Below are 12,115 nucleotides of genomic sequence, written 5' to 3'. Positions count from 1 at the left end.
TATAAGACACTGATGAAATAAATTAAAGATGATACAAACAGATGGAGAGATATACCATGTTATTGCATTGGAAGAATCAGTATTGTTAAAATGACTATGCTACCCAAAGCAATCTACAGATTTAATGCAATCCCTATCAAATTACCAATCGTAAAGATACCACCAGAAAACTACTAGAGCCAACCAACGAATTTGGTAAAGTTGCAGGATACAAAATTAATGCACAGAAATCACTTGCATTCCTATACACTAATGATGAAACTTGACGGAAATAAACAGAGCTGGCGGAAACAGACTCCCTGATTTCAGACTATACTACAAAGCTACAGTAATCAAGACAGTATGGTACTGGTGCAAAAACAGACATATAGATCAATGGAACAGGATAGAAAGCCCAGAGATAAACCCACGCACATATGGTCACCTTACCTGTGATAAAGCAAGCAAGAATATACAATGGAGAATAGACAGCATCTTCAATAAGTGTTGCTGGGAAAACTGGACAGCTATGTGTAAAAGAATGAAATTAGAACACTCCCTAACGCCATACACAAACATAAACTCAAAATGGATTAAAGACCTAAATGTAATGCTAGACACTATAAAACTCTTAAAGGAAAACATAGGTAGAACACTCCATGACATAAATCACAGCAGTATCCTATTGGATCCACCTTGTAGAGAAATGGAAATAAAAACAAAAATAAACAAATGGGATCTAATGAAACTTAAAAGCTTTTGCACAGCAAAGGAAACCATAAACAAGACAAAAAGACAACCCTCAGAATGAGAGAAAATATTTACAAACCAATCAATGAACAAAGTATTAATCTCCAAAATATATAAATAGCTCATGCAGCTCAATATTAAAAGAAACCAACAACCCAATAAAAAAATGGGCAGAAGACCTAAATAGACATTTCTCCAAAGAAGACATACAGATGGCCAAGAAGCACATGAAAAGCTGCTCAACATCACTAATTATTAGAGAAATGCAAATCAAAACTACAGTGAGGTATCACCTCACACCAGTTAGAATGGGCATCATCAGAAAATCTACAGGGCTTCCCTGATGGCGCAGTGGTTGAGAGTCCATCTGCCGATGCAGGGGATACGGGTTCGTGTCCCGGTCTGGGAGGATCCCACGTGCCGCGGAGCGGCTGGGCCCGTGAGCCATGGCTGCTGAGCCTGAGTGTCCGGAGCCTGTGCTCCGCAACGGGAGAGGCCACAGCGGTGAGAGGCCCGCGTACCGCAAAAAAAAAAAAAAAAAGAAGAAAATCTACAAACAACAAATGCTGGAGAGGGTGTGGAGAAAACGGAACCCTCTTGCACTGTTGGTGGGAATGTAAATTGATACAGCCACTGTGGAGAACAGTATGGAGGTTCCTTAAAAAACTAAAAGTAGAATTACTGTACGACCCAGCAATCCCACTACTGGGCATATACCCAGTGAAAACCATAATTCAAGAAGACACATGCACCCCAGTGTTCATTGCAGCACTATTTACAATAGCCAGTTCATGGAAGCCACCTAAATGCCCATTGACAGAAGAATGGATAAAGATGTGGTACATATACACAATGGAATATTACTCAGCCATAAAAAGGAACGAAATTGGGTCATTTGTAGAGAGGTGGATGGATCTAGAGACTGTCATACAGAGTAAAGTAAGTCAGAAAGAGAAAAAGAAATATCGTATGTTAACACATATATGTGGAACCTAGAAAAATGGTACAGATAAACTGGTTTGCAGGGCAGAAATAGAGACCCAGATGTAGAACACAAATGTATGGACACTACAGGGGAAAGTGGCGGAGGCTTGGTGATGGGATGAATTGAGAGATTGGGACTGACATATATACACTAATATGTATAAAATGGATAACTAATAAGAACCTGCTTAATAAAAAAATAAATAAAATAAAATTCAAAAATTCAAAAAAAAAAGAAGGAAGGCTTATCTTCATAACTAGAAAAAAAAAGAGATTTCAATTCTCACTACACTGGTCTATGTAGTTAATAGAGTCCTGATTAAAACCTCATCAGGCCTTTTTACAGAAACTGGAAAATGTATATTTTAAAATGTGTGTGGAAAGCAGAGTCCCAACAATAGCCAAAGAACTTTTGACAAAGAAAAAACAAAGTTGGAGAATTCATACTGATTTCAAGATTTATACTCTAAAGCTAGAGTAATAAAGCCAATGAAATACTGGTAAAGGATATACAAATAGACCAATGGAATAGAATGGAGTCTAGAAATAGAACCACACACGTATATGGTTGACCCTTGAACAACATTTGGGTTTGAACTGCTTAGGTCCACTTATAGATGGATTTTTTCAGTAGTAAATATTACAGTACTACATGATCCGTAGTTGGTTGAATCTGCAGATACTGAATCACAGACAAGGAGGCACCATGCACACTGAGGCCTGACTATAAATTAGGCCCAAATTTTGGACTGTGCAAAGGATCAGTTCCCCTAACCCCTACATTGTTTGAGAGTCAACTGTAGTCAATTGATTCTTTTTTTTTTTTTTACAAAGGTACTAAGTTTATTTAATGGATAAAGAATAGTCTTTCTAAAGATCTTGCTATGATTTATAGTCTGCTGGAATAATTAGACTTTGAAAAAATGAACTCCACTGTATTTTTAAAAAACTTAAAAATGGATTGCATATCTAAAAGTAAAGCCTAAATTTATAAAACTTCCTGAAGGAAATATGAGAAAAAAATATTTTGACCTTTCATTAGGCTAAGATTTCTTAGATATGACACCAGAAGTATGAACCACGAAAGAAAAAGTAGACAAATTGGACTTCATCAAAATATGAAATTTCTTTCCTTGAAAGAGTCTGTTAGGAAAATGAAAGAAAACAAGCCAAAAATCTGGGAGAAAACATTTGAAGAACACCTATCTTATAAAGGATTTATACCCAAAGTATATAAAGAAATCTTTTAACTCAAGAACAGGAAGACAACCCATTAAAAAAAAATAGACTGAAGGCTTGAACATACATTTTACCAAAGAAAAGATATGAATGGTATGTTAATTATCTATTATCACATAACAATTTACTAAATAACCTAGTTGCTTAAAATAATGATAAAAAATTTTCTGAGTTTTTGTAGTTCAAGAAATCAGGAGCATTTTAACTGGTGTTGTTCTGTTTTGTAGCTAAGATGTTGGTGGGGGCTGCAGTCATCTGAAGCCTTAACTGGGGCTTGAGGATCTGCCTTCACAATGGCTCACATGCCTGGCAAGTTGGTGCTGGTTAATGTCAGGAGGCCTGACTTCCTTATCATGTGGATCTCTCCATAGGGTTTTCTCTTTAGGCGGTTTTTCTTTTGGCCACTGTGCTTACCAGGCGGCATGTGGGATCTTAGTTCCTGGAACAGGGATCAAACCCATGACCCCTGTAGTGGAAGTGCAGAGTCTTAACCACTGGACTGCTAGGGAAGTCCCCTCCATATGGTTTTCTGAATGTCGTCATTATATGGCAACTGGCTTACGTCAGTGAGTGAGCCCAGCAAAGCATACCATAAATAAGACCAAAAGACAACCCTCAGAATGGGAGAAAATATTTGCAAATGAAGCAACTGACAAAGGATTAATCTCCAAAATTTATAAGCAACTCATGCAGCTCAATAACAAAAAAACAAACAACCCAATCCAAAAATGGGCAGAAGACCTAAATAGACATTTCTCCAAAGAAGATATACAGATTGCCAACAAACACATGAAAGAATGCTCAACATCATTAATCATTAGAGAAATGCAAATCAAAACAACAATGAGATATCATCTCACACCGGTCAGATTGGCCATCATCAAAAACTCTAGAAATAATAAATGCTGGAGAGGGCGTGGAGAAAAGGGAACCCTCTTGCACTGCTGGTGGGAATGTAAATTGATACAGCCACTATGGAGAACAGTATGGAGGTTCCTTAAAAAACTACAAATAGAACTACCATACGACCCCGCAATCCCACTACTGGGCATATACCCTGAGAAAACCATAATTCAAAAAGAGTCATGTACCAAAATGTTCATTGCAGCTCTATTTACAATAGCAAGGACATGGAAGCAACCTAACTGTCCATCAACAGATGAATGGATAAAGAAGATGTGGCACATATATACAATGGAATATTACTCAGCCATAAAAAGAAATGAAACTGAGTTATTTGTAATGAGGTGGATAGAACTGGAGTCTGTCATACAGAGTGAAGTAAGTCAGAAGGAGAAAAACAAATACCGTATGCTAACACATATATATGGAATCTAAGAAAAAAAAATGTCATGAAGAGATTAGTGGTAGGACAGGAATAAAACACAGACCTACTAGAGCATGGACTTGAGGACATGGGGAGGGGGAAGGGTAAGCTGTGACGAAGTGAGAGAGTGGCAGGGACATATATGCACTACCAAATGTAAATTAGATAGCTAGTGGGAAGCTGCCGCATAGCACAGGGAGATCACCTCTGTGCTTTGTGACCACGAGAGGGGTGGGATAGGGACGGTGGGAGGGAGATTCACTTTGTTGTAAAGCAGAAACTAACACACCACTGTAAAGCAATTATACTCCAATAAAGATGTTAAAAGAAAAAAAACAAAACAAAGTGAGTGAGCCAAGAGCCATCAAGGAGGAAGCAACAGTGGCTTTTATGACTTAGCCTCAGAAGTTACACTGTATCATTTTCATGGTATCCTATTTGTTATTTGTTACAAAGTCCTATTAAATTTAGGAGAAGTATATAGAGGTATGAATACCAGTATCTCAGGATCATTTGTTGGGGGTGGGCGGGGGAGGTGGGGGAGACTTGGATGCTGGCCACTACAGGTAGTAAAGAAGCACATGAAAAGAAGTTACAGATCTTTAGTCATTAGGCAAGTACAAATTAAAACCACCAAGATAGAGCAGTACACAGCTACTAGAATGGCTTTTAAAAACTTGACACTACAGAGTCCTAACATGGATCCAGAGCAACTGGAATACTCATCTGTTGCAGCTGGGAATGTAAAATGGTACAGCCACTTTGCAAAACAGATTGGTAGTTTCTGATAATGTTAACCATACACTAACTGTTTGACCTAACAGTTCTACTCCTAGGTCTTTAAACAAGAGAAACAAAACATATGTCTGCATTAAGGCTTTATGAGAATGCTTATAGCATTTTCACTCAAAAATCATTAAAAACTGGAAATAATCCAAATTCTCATTAACCAGTGATTGGATCATCAAATTGTGGTACATTCATGCAGTAGAATCTTACAGTTCAGCAATATGTATTTCTTATACATGCCATTATGGCTGAATCTGAAAATCACTATGCTACGTGAAAGGAGCCATACACAAAAGGCTATATACGGCATAATTCCATTTGTATGACATTCTGATAAAAGGAGACTATAGGGATGGAAATCAGATTAGTGGTTGCCAGGGGCTGGGGATAATAAGAATTGACTGACTATAAAAGGGGCATTGGAAACTTTTGGGAATTATTCTGCATCTTGATTATGATAGTGGTTGTACAGTGATATACATGCATTTGTTGAGATCCATCTGAAAAGAATGAATTTTTCTCGAGGATAAATTATACTACAATAAACCTGACTTTTTTAAAAAACAAAGGTAATTTATTTAAGTATTATACTAGCTTCCATACTTAGTTGCTATGAAAAGATTGGGTTTGGATAAATGTCAGGGGAAGGTCTGTTAATTCTGAGGGAAATTACAAGTAAGAAAGCTGTTTGGTTATGGTAAGAGAAATCAGTGATTGCATGGAAGAGGAGGTGTGTTAGTTTCTCCAGTGGAACAGAACCAACAGGATAGATAGATAGATAGATAGATAGATAGATAGACCTAAAGGAATTTACCTATGTAATTGTGGAGGCTTGGTAAGTCCAAAATCTGTTTGGGGAGGCCAGCAGGCGACAGACTCAGGAGAGTTGCAGTTCAAGTCCAAAGGCAGTCTGTTGGAGAACCAGGAAGAGCTGATGTTGCTCCAGAGGCAGACTGCTAGAGAATTCCCTCTTGCTTGAGAGAGATCAGCTTTTTGCTCGATTCAGTGACAGACTGATTCAACTTCAATTTCAAATGATTGGATGAGGCCCACCTACATTATGGAGAACTCGAAGTACACTGATTTAAATGTAAATCTCACCCTAAAACACTCTTACAGTAATATGCAGAATACTACTTGACTAAATATCTAGGCACTGTGTCCCAATCCAGTTGACATAAAATTAACTATCATAAGAAGGGGATTGGTTGACCGGAAAGGGGCATAAAGAACCTTTTGAAGTGACAAAAATGTTCTATGGTGGTTATACAGGGGTATATATTTATCAAAACTTATCAAGTTATAAACTTAAGATTTGTGCATTGTATTGCATGTAAATTAAACGTAAAGAAAGAAAATCCAAAAGGGATGCTGGGCAGCTGTGTCATGACATGTCATATCTCATACAGAGTAGTATATGTGAGTGTGTGTATGTGTGTGTGAGAATGAGTATGTGTTTGTGTGTGTGTGTGTGTGTGTGTGTGTGTGTGTGTAAGGACTGGTAGATAAGTGATGGAGATTATTCCTGCTGTGACTTTTTCTTCACCATTTGTCTCTCTTTTATTCTTGAACCACCTACACCCATCAAAAAGACTCACTGATGCCTTCACTCACCATCATTTTAAATAATGCATTTACTTTCTCCCCATATCTTTGGAAGTGTGTGGGTTTCTTCTTCTATCTGCTCTTGTTTTCAAATGATTACTGACTAATTAGGCCATTATCTACTCATTACCAGAATAGAGAGTTAAGATGTATGCTTATTTTACTAAATGACTGAGGAGTTAGGAAGAAACTTAAATTGCATATATTTCTTTTATTAATAAAGGAAATTTAAAAGCTGACGTATATAGTTACCATTCTAGTCATACAATTTTGACTTGAAGAGTTCTACATATTTTTTCTACCCAAATAGACTCAATGTCATCAGAGGACAAAGTAATGAAATCTTGAAGCTTAATAATTGGTCTTTTCACAATTTATCCAAGGGCAAAAGAGAGAACTGTATTCATTTTAAGTGTTGAATAATAGTCTATATTTCTATTTTTAAAAAAATAAAAACTTGAGTCAAACCAAAGGAAGCAAGGAAATTGCCAAGTGAAAAGTAACCAATATTTGCAAAATCAGTTTGTAGATTAAGGTGAATATTTTTTATACAAAGTAATATCATACATATTAAATGCACTAAAAATAAACTCTAAGTAATTTTAAAAACATAATAAACAGTATTATTCCAAATGTTTTCAATACATGTTTTTCATTGTTCTCAAATTCTCTGGTTGGGGTGAGGGCGTTTAAATTACACCTAAACTCATTCTTGAGTAGAGTCTGATAGTATTGTTTCGGTATTTGAAAGGGAAAATGACACTTATTTATTGTTTCAAATTATATATAATTATAAATATAAGTGCCATTAAAGATATATATGTATATATATATAGTGATTATATACCTGTAGAGTAAGAATGACACTTGGCTAGAATTAGGACAGACATACCTAGTACTTGCCGTTCTTTCCCTCTAGTTTTCATGGGGGGAGATAGGACCCAGGCCATAGCCTTATGTGTTATGACCACTAATCTATGATGAAGCCTCTTTTTCTGGCATGAGCTAGGCATCAGACTTCTGTCTCCCAGGTGTAGAGAATACATTTCAAAGGTCCTAAGAGTTCCCTTGAAGCCACACTAGGCTGGAAGTTAGAGGGAATATCCCCTCCTATCCCCAAAGAAAGCTGAAGTGGAGACTCAAGGCAAGGGTCTCTCAAAAGTTATTTTTAACAGTATCCATTCCTTCCTGTCTCTGCCCTCTCTTTATATCCTCCTTGGCCTGAGGGATCCAGAGCCCCAGAATAAGTTCTCAGTACCATTTCTTATTCTTTGGGTCTGTCTGCCCCTATATACACATACGCATATGTTTCCTTTCCTTTTTTCTATTCACTGATACTGTACAGGTTATTTTCCCTTGTCCAAATCCATGCTAAAGCAGAAATACTGCAAAAATAAGTTCAAAATTTAGAGGACCAGAGACAAATTTGAATGCATACCTGTAGAGCTACTTTTTTTTTTTTTTTTCAGGATGAGATAGAACTGGATCTGGGGTAAGGAAGAAAGGGATGACTTAGATATTTTTCTTAGAGAAGAGTAAACAAGTGTGATTCCTCAAAGTAAGAGGGAGCAGAAGGGTTTTCTACTCCAGCGACCAGTGGGTGGAATGGAAAGGATGCTGTACCCAGCTGTCCTTGGTATTGCTGTCCCACTTGTATTCCCTATAGACAGCCAACAGACCTTGACACTTGCAAGTGCCTCTGAACAGAGAGGAGGGAGAGAAGTTGTATACTTTGGTGGACATGAGAATATGAAGAGAAGATTTAGCCTTCTGACCAAGATGGAACTCCATAGACCATGTTAGGAATGTCCCTATTAATTAGGGCAGTGGTAGAGATCCTCCACTATCTCATACACCCACACATAAATCTGTATGCATTTAGCTTTTGGGAAGAACAGAGAGTGTTTAAGTGACAGAAAAAAGAGAACTGCCTGTAGATAATAAAAATATTTAATATGGGCCTCTACATACACTGGATATGTTAGGCTTGTTTTAAAAAGTAATTGAAGTCAATTTTATTTTCTTAAACAACATGCCAGACAATCATTTTATTACTTTGATTTTAGCTATAATAAATGACAGACAAATTTTGAGCACAGTGTTTTCAAAGGAACATGTCTGAGGGGCTCAGAGAAAATAGAACATCACTGGCTCATTCAACACTTAATAAATAAGTACTTGCACTGAGTATTGAGTATCAGGTACTCGTCTATGTGCACCAGTAAGCATAATCTATAGCTTTTGGTTTCCTGATGCTAACTTTTACTCTTTATGGAAATGGTTCTTAAACTTTGGCAGGCATCAGAATTACTTAGAGAGCTTGTTAAAACACAGATCTCTGGGCCCCATTCCCAGAGTTTCAGATTCAGAAGATTTGGGGTAGAGACTAAAAATCTGCATTTCTAACAACTTTTCATGTGACACTGATGCTGCTGGTCTGGGAACTACTCTTTGAAAATCACAGACCTATAGATTATCCTTAATTTAATAGGGGAAAATATTTTAAAAATGTTGTTAATGGCAAATTAAGATTTTCTTAAATGGATAATTATCTCTCATGACTTTAATGATGGTTAGAATGTATTTTGTACTCATAACAATGGAAAAACAGCACAAAGTATGACAAAGCCCAATAAAGAAAGAGTTTTCCTCTCACCACTATAGACAGATAGTTTTTTATGACCTTTAAGCAATTCATTGGAAGAAGTCTAAACAGCATTGGGCCCTAAGTACGAAATAATGTACCAGTCCAAATAAGTGCTAAAGGATTGCCAAGTTGGAAGCCAAGGTGCCATTTGTTTTTCTTGTGCAGCCCACCACTACTTCTAATTATGATCAAAATATTCATATATAAATAACTAGATTAAAAGGAGATACTGCTTATCTTGTACTTAGGCTTATTTTGATAATACTGAAAGCATGACCATTGACATGGTTTAAAAATTTGCAGCTTTAGTTTTGTCTGGCCAAATATTTTGATGAAGTTAGAATTTAGTCTAAAAGTCATGGACTGGCAAGAACAATGTGGTTTGTGAGACGAGATTGGGAGTTTTATCCAATTTGGGTAGAAGTCTGTAGTGACTTTCAGAGTTGGCATTAGAATTCTATTCAACTAAATTCTTTCCTTATCACCTGTATCTAGCCAATCTCCAAGTTCTCTCTAATTTTCCTTGTAGCAGTAGCTCTTATTCCCTCCCTTTGTACTTTTGTCTAAATCTTTATTTCCTCACGAAAATTCTCTAAGCTCATTTCACAGATTCCTCTTTGTCATAATTTGAAATGCTGCCCTATTGTACCTTAGACCAATACAAACCACCCCAATATAAACATTTCTCTCTACACTGGCTCCCTCTCCTCTGCCATTATCAATGTGCAAATCTCTCCCATTCAAAAACAGTTTATTTAACCAATCTCCTCCTATTGAATACTAAAGTTGTTGACCATTGTTTTATATTTGGTATCATTTCTTACTCATTCTTTTTCTCATTGAACATAGAGCTATGATTGTGGCACATTCTTGGATGGGTTTATATCCACCTAGTAAAGCTATAGTTTAAATCTTGACATGGAAAAATGTTTGAAATGTTTTCGAAGAAAAAATATCTTTATACCATACTATTAATAGCATATTTCTTTCTTAGTTACAAACACACGCACACATAATATATAGCAATGGTCAACTCTGAGTGGTTGGATTGGAGTAATATTTATTTTAATTTTAATGTCAAGGTATTTTTGGATGTTTTACAACAAATATGTGTTATCTGCATAACAAGCTATAAAGTGCATAGAAAAATAAAGTGAAAATATGCCTACATATGAAAGTGATTGCTGTTAGGAAGTTGGATTTTCAAATTTTTCAGCTTTTGTATACTTCAGTTTCTTTTACATTAGTACTTAATAGAATTTAAATTTATTATTAAATGGCATTTAATAGAATTAAATATTTAACATTATTAAGTGGTATTTATATTTAGTATTAGAGGGGATAAAATTAATGTTTAATTAAAAATTATATTTAGTTTATGTTAGTATATTCCAAACCATGTATAGTTCCAGTAATACCACTTTTCTGTGCAAAAACTTCAGGGCTTGCTTTTTCCTAGTAACCAAAGTTCAAACTTCTTAGTCAGGAAAGCAGGCTTTCCATAGACTAGAACCTGTAGGTTACTCTTTTTCAGTATCCAATGATGCATCTCAACAAGATTTCAATGTTCTTGGATGGAATCCCCTCCCTTTTCTACTTTACTATTCCGTTACCTCTCCATGACCTTGCTTTTCTGCGTGTCTACACTTACCTTTCCTGCAAGGCCTAGGCCAAATGCTATCCTCCATGGACTCCTCCAGTCTAGTTACAGCATCTGAGTGCACTTAACATTTTGTTTTTCATTTTTAAGTTCCATTCACTTCTTCCTGTGTAGTGTTTCTGCACATATATGAGCTGCTCAACTTTATTTATTGCACGTTTTTTTGGTTCATAAGGACATAGTTAAACTAGTAAAACTAATTAACTTAGTAAAAATCTATCCTCATAAAACATATGATCAGTCATTTATGGAATGAAAAACAGATCTGCCTATGAATCCGGCCTTGGCCACCTACTGGTTGCGTTCATTTATACACGGTGCTTAACCTCTATGTGCCTTGTTTTCCTTATTTGAAAAATTGACAGAAATGGTATTTAGTATTGCTAAGGAGTAAGACAATTATATAAATAACACATCATTAAAGTACAAAATATCTGCTATACGATCAAATGCAATGGTTCAGCTAAAAAGATTGTTTCCCTACCAGGGTTCAGTTGAGGAGAGCAGTTCTTGGCTGAAGGGGAAGCTCTGAATATTTCAGCACGGGTTTCCTTTGCCAAGACACCTCTAATTGTCGAGATAGCAAAAACATGGAAAGGGGAAGTGAGATCCTGGGGTCCTCTCGCATCTGCCCCACTGGCCAACATTTAGTCCTGTAACCACATTTAGCTGCAAAGGAGTCTGGGTAGTTAAGTCTCAGCTGTGTGCTCTATTCAAACTCAGTGTGTGGGTCCTATTGCTAAAGAGGGAAGGGAAGAATGGGGCCAAACAACACTCATAACAAAATCAGTATTCTGAGCCTGAAAGACTGTAGCCCAAAACCAACTGGGATGAATCCTTAAAAACAAAGGCCTTGTTAAACCTCCTGATAGCTTCCATCTGATCTCTCCAGTGAAACCCTTTTATCTATAGTATGCTACACATATCCTTTCCTTCAAACTGTTTAAACTCCTTAAGGACAGGAAATCTGTCTGCATATCTTATTTAACTTTCAGTGTGCTCCCTCATCTGCTTTAGTTTTTCCACTAGAGTAAATAAAGGAAAATCACAACACAAGAGTACTCCATAAATTTCACTTGTTTAAATATGGCTCTGGAAAATGTGCGGTTGAAGATTATGAACATGTTATGTTTGT

Source organism: Physeter macrocephalus, chromosome 5 (genome assembly GCF_002837175.3).
Source record: "Physeter macrocephalus isolate SW-GA chromosome 5, ASM283717v5, whole genome shotgun sequence".
NCBI lineage: Eukaryota > Metazoa > Chordata > Mammalia > Artiodactyla > Physeteridae > Physeter > Physeter macrocephalus.
Note: the sequence above shows the minus strand (reverse complement) of the source record.